The sequence below is a fragment of the Sander lucioperca genome, chromosome 6, assembly GCF_008315115.2.
Source record: "Sander lucioperca isolate FBNREF2018 chromosome 6, SLUC_FBN_1.2, whole genome shotgun sequence".
NCBI classification, from domain to species: Eukaryota; Metazoa; Chordata; class Actinopteri; order Perciformes; family Percidae; genus Sander; species Sander lucioperca.
Window position 1 is genome coordinate 39,175,623 of NC_050178.1, and position 15,649 is coordinate 39,191,271.

At 41.2% G+C, this 15,649-nt stretch overlaps 1 non-coding gene across 1 annotated transcript; it reads left to right on the forward strand.

Moving 5' to 3' along the window:
- The first annotated feature begins 313 nt into the window (after positions 1–313).
- Positions 314–386, forward strand: trnaf-gaa. The gene has a single exon. It is a non-coding gene; the product is annotated as a tRNA-Phe (tRNA).
- Positions 387–15,649: the final 15,263 nt, after the last annotated feature.

Sequence of the window (15,649 nt, forward strand, 5' to 3'; positions counted from 1 at the left end):
CTACTCGGCAAATTAAGTATTTCTAAACGCCAATCAAATGTCGTGTTCAATCTTTAGTAGGCAAATCAAATCGCTTAATTTGTCTGCCTCGCGTTTACAAGCTGCCGCCCACTTTCCTCCATGGTTTTCGAGAGGTAAAAGAAAGGTAAGGTAACGAAAACAAAGAGGCTACAGCTAGAAGTTTGGATGTTTTTTGCATTTTAATATAATTTAGTTAAAATCAAATAACATTTAAATCCCAACATTATTTTCGTGAAGCCAGGGCGCCCTCTATCGTCACAATAACTCTATATTGCATCTGTACTTCTGAGAAGCCGAAATAGCTCAGTTGGGAGAGCGTTAGACTGAAGATCTAAAGGTCCCTGGTTCGATCCCGGGTTTCGGCAGGTTATTTTTAATGAAAAAAGTTGAAAACAGTTTCATGAAAATCAAGTCATTATGTCACAACTTACAAAAAAAAATAAATAAACGGTAAACGCAAAGGCAACACTAAATCAAATAAAAGCAAGCAACCTTTAAACAGGCCTCAATTTTTCAATACAGCTTGTTAATTAACAACCTACTATACCTCGGTGCTTATCATAAACTGTCCATAGCAAAACATAGAAAGCATCTATGTATCTTGTTCCAGAATGCTAAAACCGATACATAAGTAGGCTATTAATTAATTATTAAGTTGGCAACTTTTGAGGGCACAGGCAAAATCAAAATTTGGTGTGATAGCTGTTTTTGGGATGCAATCTATGCTTTGGATGCAATACAGATGGAAACTTCTGAATTATACAGTACAGGGCAAGCAGTGCTAGAAATACATGGGGATTTGCAGCATGACATTAAACATGAACTTGATAAAACATGAATTAAAAATACTGTTGCTTTAAACGTGTTTGTATAGGTTATTGATTTATTACTGTATTACTGCATTTTCAGAGGACAAAACGTTTTGGATAATAATACAGCAGTAGTACATTTAACAACCAGTAGATGGCAGAACTCATGCAGAGTTTCAGCCTCGTAACTGAGACTGAACACTACAGCCACACGCACTAACTGAAGTAGATGGATTATTGCACCTGTATACACAACTTTAGGTCAGTTTTGAGAACAGACACATTATACTGTATTTCTTATTTTTAATACCCCATTCCAAGCATATTTACAAAAAGTAGCCTATTAGTTCATCAGAGCTGTAACCATCTTTAATGGGTGTCTTTGGACTATATATTGATAAGAAGTACTACTTTTTTAATCTCTTTGATGTTTTTTTCTTTATTAGTGCAAGAAGGTGACAAATTAGACAAACAAATTAGACAGGTGGGACAAAACATACAGTCAATAATCACATTTCTTTATTATTTGTATATGTTTCTGTGCCTGTATGAAAGTGTGTGATGTATGTTCATTTGCATACGTGTGACCAGAGAAATATGCAGGTATGCGCTAGGAAGAGGAGGAGAAGAAAGGGGTTATTATATTAATAAACAACCTAAATAAATGCATAAAAAAGGAGGAAAAGTGGTGAAAAAGGAAAATACATACCGGCACATATGTATGTAATAAAATGATGATACAGGTGGGAGAAAAAGTATTTAGATCTGATTATTTACTGCCGGTAGCTTCATCTATAATATGTCATATTGTATTTGTTGATAATATTTGTAATTATCTTCAAATGAAAACTAACTAACTAGTAGCCTGACTAAAATGTATCAAATAAATGTATTGCAGTAAAAGTACAATATTTCTCTCTGAGATGTAGTGGAGTAGAAGTAGGCTATAAAGTAGCATGAAAAGAAAAAAATCAAGTGAAGTAGAAGTCTCTTAAACTTGTACTTAAGTACAGTACTTGAGTAAATATACTCCGTTATTTTCCACCACTGAAAGATACTACTGTAATAAAAGTAACGACAACTTGTTGTGTTTTGCAGGGGGTCAGTGCAGCCAGGACAACTCTCTTTTCTTACCTTTAGTAAGTTTTCCTACCTTTATTTTGAAGTGTCATTACCTTGAGCCGTCCCTAAACCTTTAAGAGGGATCTGGCTCATTGCAGGTCAATTCCAGCCTCAAACATTGGCTGCCGTAAGGCCTTCTGAAAGGGGGCCAGTCCAATAATTCTTTCTGGTTGTTCTAGTTTTAGTTGTATGTATATGATTTGTGTATTGTCACAGTTATAATGATAAGGGTATTTATGTTGTAGAATAAGAATAAGTGAATAGTTAAATAGCTCAAGGCAACAACGGGTAACGATAAACATTTGTTCCAGATAGATAGTTTAATCTGTAACAACTGATATAATGACAGCGTAAAAAGGTATGTTAATATGATGGGTGTGTGCATGTACGTGCGAATGCAGAAAATATATATATACACATACATACATACCCACACACATACATATACATCAGAAATGCTTTTTAACTGTACCTAAATTTAAGTAATGGATAAAAAGTAGAGTAATGTAATGCCAGCTAACCAGCAACATGCAGGAGGTAGCAGAGACAAACATTGATGTGTATTTTGGTTTAATATGTTTCTGTCAGGTCTAGTTGAAACACTTTGGTGCAAAATAAGCAATTATGTAACAAAACACCACATACTTTAGGTCACATCAGAGATAAGATCATGCCAGGAGAGACTCAGCAGGACTGCAGCAGGTTTTGGACACCATCGCTCAGCTGTTCCAACCTGTCGTTGTGTAGATGCAATAGAGCCACAGTCCAAGAGAACAGGTCCAGGCCACGGGGCACCAAACAGGTCAGGGATTTGCGTCATTCCCATTGAAACCTGAATGAATGGCCAACCGGCTCTCTGTGGTGATGTGATAATCAGCAGTGCATTGATAATCAACAGACAGAGAGTGGTTCTGAGAACTAACAATGCAGAAGATTGGCAAAAGGGGATAGGAAAGGTGCAAAATGTTCTGGTGAGTTGCAGGGTTTTGTGTGTGTGTGTGTGTGTGTGTGTGTGTGTGTGTGTGTGTGTGTGTGTGTGTGTGTGTGTGTGTGTGTGTGTCTGTACACACTTTCTATCCTCCAAAACCCTCCCACAGCAACATAAACATATTTTTCTTTAAAAGTGTCTTTGTAAATAAGTGTTTTATTAATACAGTAATGTACTGTAACCTTGCATGTATGCCTGCTTTTGAAACACACTGTAATTGTGTTTGAGGGGAATGATGCTGTGCTTATAATGGGTGTACTTCAATGCACTTCTGATTCCTTATAGTACATTTGTCACAAATTACAGACTAATCGTGTGCCTTTTTCTCATTTCTCATTTGTTGCTATGTAATTTGTTTCCGTGTAATATCCTGTGCTGTTGGTTATGCAAGATCTCTCTCACTCACTCTCTCCTTTGATTGTGCCTTGCACTGTGTGTTTCCACTGCTGTAGTATGGTTTCCTTGTGGCTTTGTTCCGACTGCTCTTGGAGACCTACAAAGAATGCCTGACGATGCCAGTCAAGCTCTAAACCCATTCAATTAGGTGGTTGAAAGAAATCTGCAGGTGGAGAACAGTCCAGACAGCTGAACGGATGCATGTTTGTGGGTAGAAAATGTTTTTGCTCTAACTAATCAAAACTCCATTCAGTCTAGTTTCACTTCCAAGCAGCTCCTACAGATGTCCCAGCCAATCTGGCATTACATAACTTCCACCCAGCAAACCTTCCCCCTGTTTCTTTCGTACTTGCAAAACAGGTTGAGCTCTAAGTAGTGGTTGTGGAGTGTCATTGCAAGGCAATATGGCCTCGCCTCCACCTATATACACAAAATAGAGTAGAAAGATATACAATGTTGTGAGGTAGTTACAGTAATGCAATGACAGTGAGCGATGGATGATACTAGTTACAGTTAGCTGTGTAACGTTTTCCCACACTGCCAATTTCTCTAATACAGTATTTCTACCACAGCCATTGAATCCCCTCTGCAGGCTGGGTGATCCCTCTTGTTCCTGTTCCCAATCCAGGCTGAAGTCTCTGACGCGTCTGAGGTGGTAGAGACGCTGACCGGCTTTCTTCACCAAGGTGCTGACATGAGAGGACCATGAAAAGTCCTCAGTGATGCAGCTATCTGAAGCTGTCCACCCTCTCCACCTCTCCACGCTCTCCACCCAAGGGCGTAGGTAGCTAGAAGTTCTAGATGCTGAACATATAAGCATTCTCTATGGGCCCCAGCACAAGGTTTAAACCTGTAAACCAGAAATCTTCAACAGGGGGTCCAAGACCCCTAGGAGCTGCAGGGTGGCCACACAATTATTGTTCAATAGTAAACAAAAAAAACTTGAATCCAACATATTATTTGTAATAATAAATCTTTTTTTTTAATTTACACAACATTGATGATAGGCTTAAGTGCCTATAGGTACTGTAGATAGCCATAAGGTAGCCATCCACAGATAAAGTTAAGCTTAAGGATTCACTATGCCACATTATAACATTAAAACATGATGTATAAATATATGAATATGTCAACAATTATTATTTTAATAGCTTAGTTTTGAAGGCACCATAAAAAGGTATGTATAAAGACTCTAGTCCGCCCTATACATTATTGTAGGCCCAGGTTAAAGGTGCTCTAAGTGATGTTGGGTGACGTTACTACTTGTTGACGTTTGAAGTATTGTCAAACAAAATGAGGCTAGCTCGCCCCTCCCTCCTCCTCATCCCGTCCCCTCTCTCTCCCTTCTGCGCACTAACCCCCCAACCCCCACCCCCAAATCCTTCTTGTCGGTTATTGGCTAGAACACTGTTTGTTATGTTTCGTGGTGCAGGTTGGCGCAGTTTGTTTTTGTTGCCGTTTGTGGAGCCTGGGCTGTCTACGGAGACCACGTTTTTTTTCACAGTGTGTTCAGGGGACAGGCAGCTCGGATAGTGAGGAGATGTTTGCTGTATGTGACAAAAAATGTTGTAGCCTAAAAAACGCATCACATCACTTAGAGCACCTTTAATATGCAACTTTATTTAATACAATATCTAAGTAGGGGGTCCCTGCTCCATCTCTTTTTCAACTGAGGGGTCCTTGGCCTTAAAAATGTTGAAGACCCCTGCTTTAAATCCACTGAGGACTTCCCCATGGCAAGTACTATCAAAAAGACTCTTTTCTTGACGTTTTTTTGTGATTTTGATAAAAGTAAACCGGAAGAAAAAACCTTATTCCGACCAGTTGTAAGTTGGCAGAGCGCCACCTACTGTAACCGTCATTCTTCCCTTTCTTCCCCGCTTATGTATACGAGGAGAACGGGTAAGACCCCAGTTACTGCTGTGCATGTAAACACACTGTTGTGGTGCATAACAGTCAAAATATACAAAGTAAGAGAACAGAAAGAAATGTAATTAATATTCATTAGTTGCTGCATGACTCAAATACGTGTGTTCCTAAATGGGAGAGATCTGGCCTACAGAAAAGTAGTACTTCTAAGATGGTCTTGTTGTAGAGATTTTGTGACATAACCCACCATGATGCATACAGTCCAAATGTAACTTGGGAAGGTTGTATAAGGGAACAGAGTATGACCTCACTTTTGTCCTTTGAGACAAAAAGGAGGCATTGTCTTCTCAGACTGACTGAGTAGAAAGTAACGAACCCACTCACTGTTCCACGAACAAGCTCCAAGGACAGTGGGGAGGCTTGTTTCTCTGTGTAATCTGTGTAGATGCTGTTGTTCAGATTTGTGTTGTTCCTTCTCTGAACTGCGCTGACCTTTGCAAATGCCTGGGTGCCGATTTACGTCATTAAGTCAAAGCTGCAATTGAGAAAGGTTTGCATTTGTTCTCTTCACCAAACAATGGGGCTGAACTTTAAGTGCTTGTGTGGAAAAAAAATTGTAGAATTTCAATATCATCAAGTCTGCTTACTCTGCTGTGGTAAAATCATCACACTGGTAAATTAATCTTTCGAAAATGCATTTTACTAGGAGGTACTAGAAAAAGTACTAGAAAAGTGTGAGCAAGGAAAAATAATAAACTATACTTTTTTGTCATTCCAAGTACTGCGCTCCCTGCTCGAGTTCCCAACAGTTTAACACTTGTTTTCAAATTTTAATAAATATTCTCTGCCTCTGTTCTCTGCTTCTACCACTCAATGTAGGAGCAGTTCACTGGCACCCTGCTCTGCATGTTTCAAACCAGATGATGAAGACCACAGACATCATCTCCTGGATATTGACGCTACCAGGTGCACAGTCTGAAAAATGTAAATGCATCACATTCACTATCACATCAAGTTCTTATGCTTCTACATTGCATATCCTTCCCCCAAGTTGCAAGGGTAATAACTGAGGTTATAGTTACCCAATGGACGCACCATGCCAACATGTCAGCAGAGCAGTCACACTTCCCAGTGACAGTATTTATTGTGTTCACCATGATTCCTTCTCTGGTGCGAATGTGTGTGTCATTGTTAGTGTGCGGTTTTTGCTTACGTTGGTGGTGCATCTGTGGTTATCCCACCATCTGTCAATCTGTCTAATAAATGAGGAAATTTAAAATAGAAGCTAAGTAATACATACAGGAGAGAAACTGAGATGAGAAGTTTACACTGTAGCGTTGTGTCCAGAAATCAAACATTTTCATACAGACAAAGTGTCTCTCCTCTCTCTCACCAACACACACACACACACACACACACACACACACACTAAACCTACTGGCAGGATTGAGTGTCCTTCTAAAAAGCGATTGTCTATTGATATCTGTCTGGAATGTGGGAGGCCTGGCAGCTCGTCTTCCCCCACTCTCTCTCTATGCACACTCAAGTTCATGACCTGTTGCATAACACTGATCCTCAATCATTGTACTAGATGTAACAACATGATTGGGCCTAAAACAGATGTAGTTTTTATTTTCAATTGTGGTTTGTGTATAACATTAGGATCAACAGTAAGCTTTTTAAAGTGCAGTTGGTTGCTGTCTAAAGTTAGGAGCAGTATGTGAGAAATGGAGGGTATGGAAGAGGAGCAAAGAATAATAGTACCAAATAAGCAGTTCGAAGATGGTAAGGTAACATGTACATCACGCGAGTTGCGTTTCTTTTCCAAACGCAAATTTGCGTAAGGTAAGTTATGGTTAGCCAATTTCTTGGGGAAATTATTTATAACGTTACAGTATATAACATCATGGGTAGTTAGGAAAACACTGTACTGAGGAAAAGACTGTGGTCATGTTTGCAGTCACCCGATTACATTCGGTTTGTGCAAGTGCAAGAGTTTGTGCTATTTGTGGCTGTTAAATTAATAAGTAGGTTATCTTTCGTTGCATCGTTGTAGCAACATTTATAGCTTTGCTGGACCTATTGGAGTGCTTAAACTTAAGTGCCACTTTTCTTGCTTATGTTCCAGCATCTGAATCTTTGGCCCCTTCAGGCATGCAGCTTCTTGCAGTCCATCATTTAGCTCTGTCAATCTCCCAAACCTTTGATCTGGGAGCTTTATTACACATACTCCAAGAGTACAGAGGTTTTAGCTGGAAAACCAACTAGTGTGCTCTTTATGTATATGTTTTTTATGTTTATATGTCTGAGCTGTTTTACCTTTCTACGGCATTTCTCAGTGATCCGATATGTATAGGTCTATACACCTAAAGTTGTCACAGAGACATGGTCAAATACTTTTATCTTGACTTTCAGGCATAAAAGGTTACACTAGGATAGAGAACAATGGCTTAGTGACGGAAACATTCTTTGATGAACACAAATGTACTGTGTCAAAAAACCTTAGAATACTGATCTCCTTCATGCATCTCATAGTCTGTTTGACACAAGGAAGGTGGCAGTTCCATTAAAGTGCCCATATTATGCTCATTTTCAGGTTCATAATTGTATTTTGAGGTTGTACCAGAATAGGTTTATGTGATTTAATTTTCAAAAAACACTATATTTTTGTTGTACTGCACATTGCTGCAGCTCCTCTTTTCACCCTGTGTGTTGAGCTCTCTGTTTTAGCTACAGAGTGAGGCATCACACTTCTATCCTATCTTTGTTGGACAGAGTTGCACATGCGCAGTAGCTAGGTAAGAACTACTAGCTAGAAGCTAGCGCTGCTAGCGGTTAGCCACCTCGTTCTCAATGGCAAAACACTGCTACAACACTACAGAACTACTTATATTTCCTCGTCTGCAGGTATTCCACGCAAAGTTGGAAGTGCGCCCTCGTTTAGAAGAAGTCTCCCGGCTAATCCTGCCTTGTACTGACCAAAGTTGGAGAAACAGCTAGCTGATGTGGTATTAGCTAAAGTGGTTAGTACACACCACACACTGGACACCACATACTGACACTGGATATGAACAAGATGAAATCAGGGTTGTTTTGTGGAGCGAAAGTAACACTGTGCCGACACAGTATATTTGAGGCCCAAGTATCAAAGCATGTCCTAGGCCTGGAGCCAACAGTGCTTCTTTGACCTCTCTGCATAATTCAGGTACTTATCCAATCCAACAGGGTGACTGTCAGGGCTATCGTTCCCCTTCATGGCTGGCCGTGACTTACCAGTTAGTCACCCTTTCTCAGTCATGGAAAGTGTGACGAGTTTTAATCCTGAGACTACATATGATAATCTCCTCAGTGGCTTAATTTTTTTGATTAGTAGCAGTGAAAGGAGAAGTATGGTGGATTGCTGGCCTATGACAGGGAAACCATTTGGACAGAGAAGTAGAGCGTGGTATTTGTCATTGAGAGGGTACATTGCATGAAGGGGTATTCATTCGATGAGTGGCCGACCTGCTCAGGGTAGCTGTGGCACAATCCTGGGCCTTTGCCAGCTACATTTCTCCCTCCACCTCTCTCCCTCTAGCTCACATCCTACCATTCAGGCAGACTCTCATTAAGTGCCCTTTTGTTGAGGGATTACTGGGTTTATATATATAACCTCTGTTTGCACTATCACTGGACTGTCAAAGCAGTTGTTGGCACTGCCAGCTCATTTAGAAGCCATCTCTGTGTCCGTCTGGCGTCTGACTCCCTTCACTGTCTCCACATTTTCAGCCTGTCTCATATCTCTCTGTTCCAACGACTTCTCTCCCTCTTGATTATACTCTTTTATCTATTTTTGTCAATAGTATTTTCCTGTGGAGAACATTCAGAGAATTACTGCCTCAGTGTTCCCATCATTTTGCTGCATCTGATTAGTCAGACATCAGATTTATTTCTGAAATGTTTGTGCCTGACTGCCCTCAGTGTGTGTGCACACATGCACCTTTCATGCCTTGTCCGACACTACTCATGTATGTGTGTGCATGCGCTGTGTTTTAGGTTCCGTTAGTACCCGGCATGAGAGAGTTAGGCAGAGTGAATTCTAATTTGTCACTGACACATTACAAGTTGTGGGGTTGGCCTCTGGAGAAATGCACTTAAGCAACTCTGGCGGAAACACTGTTATGGTAGAAGAGGTTAGTGGCATTGAAACAACAGTTTCTATTTGGGGGGTTGGTTTTGTTTGTGTGTGTGCGTGTGTGTGTCTGTGTCTTTAACCCTGTTGACCTTTTGTTCAACAACATATACAGTCATAACTCTGAAGTGGTGTTCATGCGTCTCTTTGTGTTTTGCAGGTAGACATAGCCCAGCAGGAGTTATCCTTGAAGCACACCAAACCAGGCCAAAGGCATTTGAGCTCCAGGTAGACAAGGACCTCTCTGGACTCTCACTTGTCTGCAACTCACCCTCCGTAATTCACTGCTTTACTCATTTTTTCTTTCTTTCTCTCTGCCACCAGTCTTCCTCATTTGTTTTACTAGGCCAGGTCATGTTAGTGTTATGTAAGTATTGGACTGGGAGGTGCAGATGGGGATATGGATCACTGTGGATCCAAACGTCCAGGGGGTAAAAATAAGCCCGTCCTTTATGGTCCACTATATTGTAATACCAGCTATGTCCATCTAAATGTCAAATATTGTCCTGGCTCTGAGATAAGTGAGGGGTTGAACATTGTAGATGGATTTGGACAGAAAGTTGATATGCTCTGTGTTAAGACTAACATAAATGCCTCACAAGAAGGTCATCAGAGGAATAGACTCTCGGTCTGATTTAGAAATCACAGCCTGACCTTCTGTTGGAGTTTCATCAGCATGTCCATGTCTCATAACATACGCGTTGCATCATAGCTGAGAAGATCTGACGGGTAATTCTGTACCCTATGGCTTCTCAGGTCTCCAGTCATTACACCTTCCACTATTCAGTAAATTTTTTTTTTTTTTTTTTTTTAAACTATCTTGGGGAACTAGTGTCCAGCATAAATATTTAAATGTCCAGTTTTACATAGAAGAGGCAGCAGAACTTTTCCACTCTACATCATTTAGCTGTCCTTACTTTCTGTCTCTCTGTGGGCCTCAGGTGTTCAATCATCATACTGGAACAAGGTCAAGCTTTTCCTATCAGCACCCACTCAGAAACCATCATCAGGCCCAGCACCCCAAACCGCAGGACTCGCAGTGCCCTCTCCACTACCCTGCTTATGTATCACCGGACTGCTCACTATCCAGGTACAGAACTTAACCTCAGGAGAAAAAGAGACGGAGTGACGAGAGGAGAGTCCGAGAGGTATCTTGATTTTAACATAACTGATGGATGAGAGGTTAATCGTTTCGCTGGCATCGTTTCAAGAATATTTGCGTCCAAACGGATCCATTTGTAAATGACTCAACACGCTACTTCATATTCCAGGCCTGTAGTTGGCGCTGTTTCTGCTACAGAAATTCACCAAAAAACAGAGAAGAAGAGACGGAGCATGCGCATTAGAGCCTGGATCGGACCAAATTTTTCCGTCCGAACCCGGCCTGAGCCCGACAGAGCCGTGACCGAACCCGGCCCGAACCCGACAGGCATTATGATATTTATGTCCGAGCCCGACCTGAGCCCGACACAGTTAAAATCTCTTTTTTTTCTCATACTAATGACACATGTACGTTTGTGTGGAAAGCCTGCTTTTATTAAGCAACTGGAAGGCATTCGGAAATGTCAACAGATGAGGCATCAGCGCACACGGGGGAACAAGCGCACGTTAATAATCTGTTTAATTTAAAATGTTCGATGTGTTAACCTTTCCTGCTTGCTTCGATTCCGACCGTGATCAGAAAACCAGGGGAGACTCGGTAGGCCTAGAGCTGACGTTATATAACGTCGGGGTTAAAATCCCGTTTCTGGTGAGCAGATGAATGAACTTGGTTTTCAGTCTGGGGTTTATCTCGGACACCACACACACTGTGTACAGAAATTAAACTTATTCCACCAACTCTGCTCCGGTCGCATCTACACGTCTGCTTCCTTTTTTCTCTATCTCTCTTCTGCCCACTTTACACACACACTGAGCTCTCTTAAAGGAGCTGCAGCACCATTTTACAACAACTGCCTTATCGCGCTGATGTGACCGAGCCCGACCCGAACCCGACCATCATTTCTAAATATCTGTCCGAACCCGGCCCGGCCCGTCGGGACCCGTTGGGCTCGGGTTAGGTATCCATGCCTTAATGCGCATAAAGCTTGTGAGCTGTATACAAAATGTTGCCCTAGTAACCCTAATAGGCTCAATATGTTCTCCAGCAGGAACACAAGCATGTAGTCCGCCATTGTTGTTGTTATGAGATGTCGTCGCGGGATAAGAGGTCAAAGGCTAGAGGTCGAGGGGTGTGGCAATGACATCATCGATACGCAAGTATGCGGCTTCGCCGTCCAAACGAAGACGCAAGGGCGCCGTTTTTGAATTTTTTCAACCTGGGACCAGGTTTCAAAAAAGTGCGTCTTTATGCTACATTTACACGTGGCCGGCTATTTTCATAAACGGACATTTCAACCTCTCCATTTTCAAAATTAATCGTGCACAGCTGTCAGTTTTCAGAAAAGTGTTTGTTTACATTTACCCGTGTATATATTCCGTCAAGAGCATGCCAAACCTGTAGGTGGCAGTGAAACGAGAAGCTCAAGCCCACGTTAGCCAATCAGAATCCCGAAAATAGCAACAACAGCAACAAATCACTTCCTCTCTCTTCTCTTCCTCACTTCCTCGGCTGCCTAAACCTCCGTTTGTCTCAGTTTACATGCAAACGTGCAAACAAAGTTTTCCAAAATCCACTTTTAGAAAGACTTGTTTTCAGAGGCGACTTCTCCGTTTGCGTTTAAACAAAGGGCACAAACAAAGGGAAATGTCTCCGTTTATTCAAAATAACCATGTTCGTGTAAACAGGGCCTCAGGCAGTGCGTTTACAGGATACGTTTGGACGATCGGCCAACACGATGCAAAACGTGCGTTTACAACAAAAAGCGTTTCCGTGTGGATGGCCCCTAAGTTTCCTTAGATGTCAGTGGTAGTGGATTGAATGTTGTCTACGTTATGCCGGTTTGAGGGTACTAGAGCAATGTCGTTAAGAATGTCTGAGAAGTCACTAAATGTAATTAGCAACAAAGTCGCTAACTTGGCAACACTGCCCCGCCCTCACTGCTGTACAGAGGCTCGTAGAGCAGCGCATGCGGGATCCTTTGTAAGACATACACACATACGCACAGATGTTCCTCGATTTATAGTTAGATGAAGCGCATATTATGGTGGATAAATTCTGCTATTTGGGGTACAGTAAGATTGATGGATGTTTACTGACAAAGGGATAGAAAGGAGGGCTGCATTAGTGCAGCAAGGGTGTAGGTTTTGTCTGAAGGGCGGCAGGGGGTCTTCAGAGGGGGGTTTGGATGGGCTTTTCTGTAATCTTCTGACATGTGCGCTCTTCCTCACATGCACACAAGCACTTCAGTGCAGGGCTGTCTGTGGTACAGTAGTCTATATACTTGACGTTCCACTTCCGGGATTGCTCCAGTGCCGCAGGAAATTCCGCCGGATGCATGTCTTTTCCGTTTCCTTCCACTTTCTTTGTGTTGGAATTTTAAACTTCGCTGGATTTATGAGGACTATTGTTGACTGCTTCTCAGATCTCTGCATGGTAAATTGAGACTATAGACTATCTGTCCAATCAGATTTTTCTCTAGCACAACTATTTTGCAGCGGCTCTGTTGCCCATGACGATTGTGATTGGTTTAAAGAAATGCCAATAAACCAGAGCACGTTTTTCTCCCATCACGGAATGCTGTGTGGACTAGCCAGACCCTACTCCGCTCCGCAGCGTGTGGATGGTCTGGCAAAGCGAGACTAGTGGTACAGTAACACACTGCACTACTGCCAACACAGCCCACACTGCTTTGTATCACCCGCCAAAGTCCCTACCCACACAGACTGTAAACACACTATGCATTTGATCACAGACCTTACTGTAAATCTCCCCAACGTTTTTCTTACTTGTGCTACCATGGAGCTTTATGATTCTTCCCAGTCACCCTCTTTTGCCTTGCTGCATACCACATAAAACCTCCACCATAAGGCCACACTACTTCTTCCTACATTTTGAGCAGTGGGTGCCATAGTAATTATAGGAATCATGTTGTGGTATCACTAGTTGTGCCATATTTGCTTTCCAATAAAAGGATTTGGAATAATGTCACTAAAATAGCTCTATATGTATGTTGCTTTGGATAATAAATAACGTATATATATAAGTTTTAGTTAAAGTTTAGTAGAAAAAGAAAGTTCATTTTGCAACTATGCATCATCAAATTGATATTGGGTTAAATTACCACACATAAAGCAAGTCCATTAAGGGCTAAATGAACAAGATCTTACACCTACAAGCATTTTGCAGGTGACAAATTATTTCCTATCCTAGTTATAGGACTGTATGTTTCAGAGTCAGAGGCAGCCTGCACTGCAAACAGACTGAACAGCAGAGTCAAACCATTCAGCAGAGTATCACAGTAGCACACAAGACTCGTGTCTGATAGCCCCAAGCGTCTCTAATTTCTGTCACAATAAATAGACTTACTAACTTTCAGGTGTCTATCCATTTATGTGACATGGCGTGTTTGTGCATGCTTACTTGCATTTGTTCGTGCATGTTGAGAGTATGTGCATGTATTTCAGTAGGTCAGTTTGCAGCCTCTAGTTGCTGTAACTGTACTCCGACTTAGAGCCTTATATTACCGTATTATGTCTTTGCACGTGTGCGGTCTTTTTCCAAGGATTAATATTCATCTGGGTAGAAGTCTGCAAGGGACCTTTGCATGCTGAGTTGATTTACAGTATTGGGTGTCCTGGATGAAGCGGTTGTTTATCTTCTCACAGCAATGATCACATTTCTTTTAATATGAGGATTTTAGGTTTCAAACCATAGCTTCACCTTTCCTGCAGTCTATCTTGTATTAGGCTCCACTTGTTCTCCCATCATGCAATCCTATTCTTCCTTGTTTCTTCATCTTTTCCTTTGGTGTCCCGATCTTACTTCATCCAGTCTTCCTATTTTTCTTTTTGTCTTCATATTTTTTTCATATTCTAAATTATTCTAAAATCTTTTATGACTATGGCTCTGTCCTTTCTTGGTAAAACACAGCTGCATCTAAATTCTATTTGGCTATGCACAACAATGAAAGGAGTGTCTGGAAAGAGCTTTGGTCTGGAGACACTGAGGGCATGCCATTGTGTTTATGTCAGTGCCCAGCTTAAAATACTACACAATAAGGTGTATGAGTGCTGTTATTTATGGTAAGAGAGATGCGTCTTTTTATATTTGTATATAATGGTGTGAGAGATGTGCCAACGTGCTTAAGGATATGTGCATCCCTCCCCTCCATTCAGTCACCTGAGGTAGGGTGGTGGATGCCAAGAGTTGACACACACACACACACACACACACACACACACACACACACACACACACACACACCATACATACACATACATAAAGTGTTGTTGACATATGATAAAACTGTGTCAAGGCCCCTAATTATGCAACCGAACATAGGCTTCAGCCCCATTATCCATCCCATTTTATTGTAACAAATAGTTTACTGCAAAATTGGTTGACAGATCTCACACCTCATAATTAAATAGGTGGATATACATACATAATAAGTAAAATCAGACCGAATGGGATTTTGTACACATGAACTCGAGTAATTTCATAATTCAAGCTCTGATTTATCCCAAATTTGGTGTGACAGTGGGCAGGGTCTGAATGTATGAAAAATAGAATGTGACTATCTTTATGCCTTGAGACAATACAGTATACGAACACATAAGTACAATAAGCTGAATTATCAAATATGAATGTATTCATTTAATTTTAGGCATCTTTGGCAGAAATGTCAATCAGAGTTTGCTCCAGCAGTATATAACTGTACCAGGTATGGTCAGTGATCTACGTTTAAGAAATATATGACGTGTTCCAAGCAAATTGAAATGGGTCTAAATGGCATGTCTGTTATCAATCTAGAGACAAAAAAATGCACTTATAGTATATATAATGGAGTACTAGTCATTCATTTCAATCGTCCCGATTGTGATTTTGATCCCGATGCCATTCTATTTTGGCTATGGTTGGCAGGAATGCCCGCTCTCTGAGATGATCTGTGCTTGGCAAAAGTCTCCCGTCACAGGCAAGAGGAGGTGCAGAAGTCTAGTTTTCTCTCAGAACACTTGAATTATATTTGCTGAAAGGTTATTATGGAATATTTTGCCCAAAGAGGCAAAACAAAACTGCCTTCCCCAGCTTTAATGGTCTATCGTGTATGGTATGGATCTGCAGGCATTATTGTATCACTCAGAAATAAACAAAATAACTTTGTATTTGAA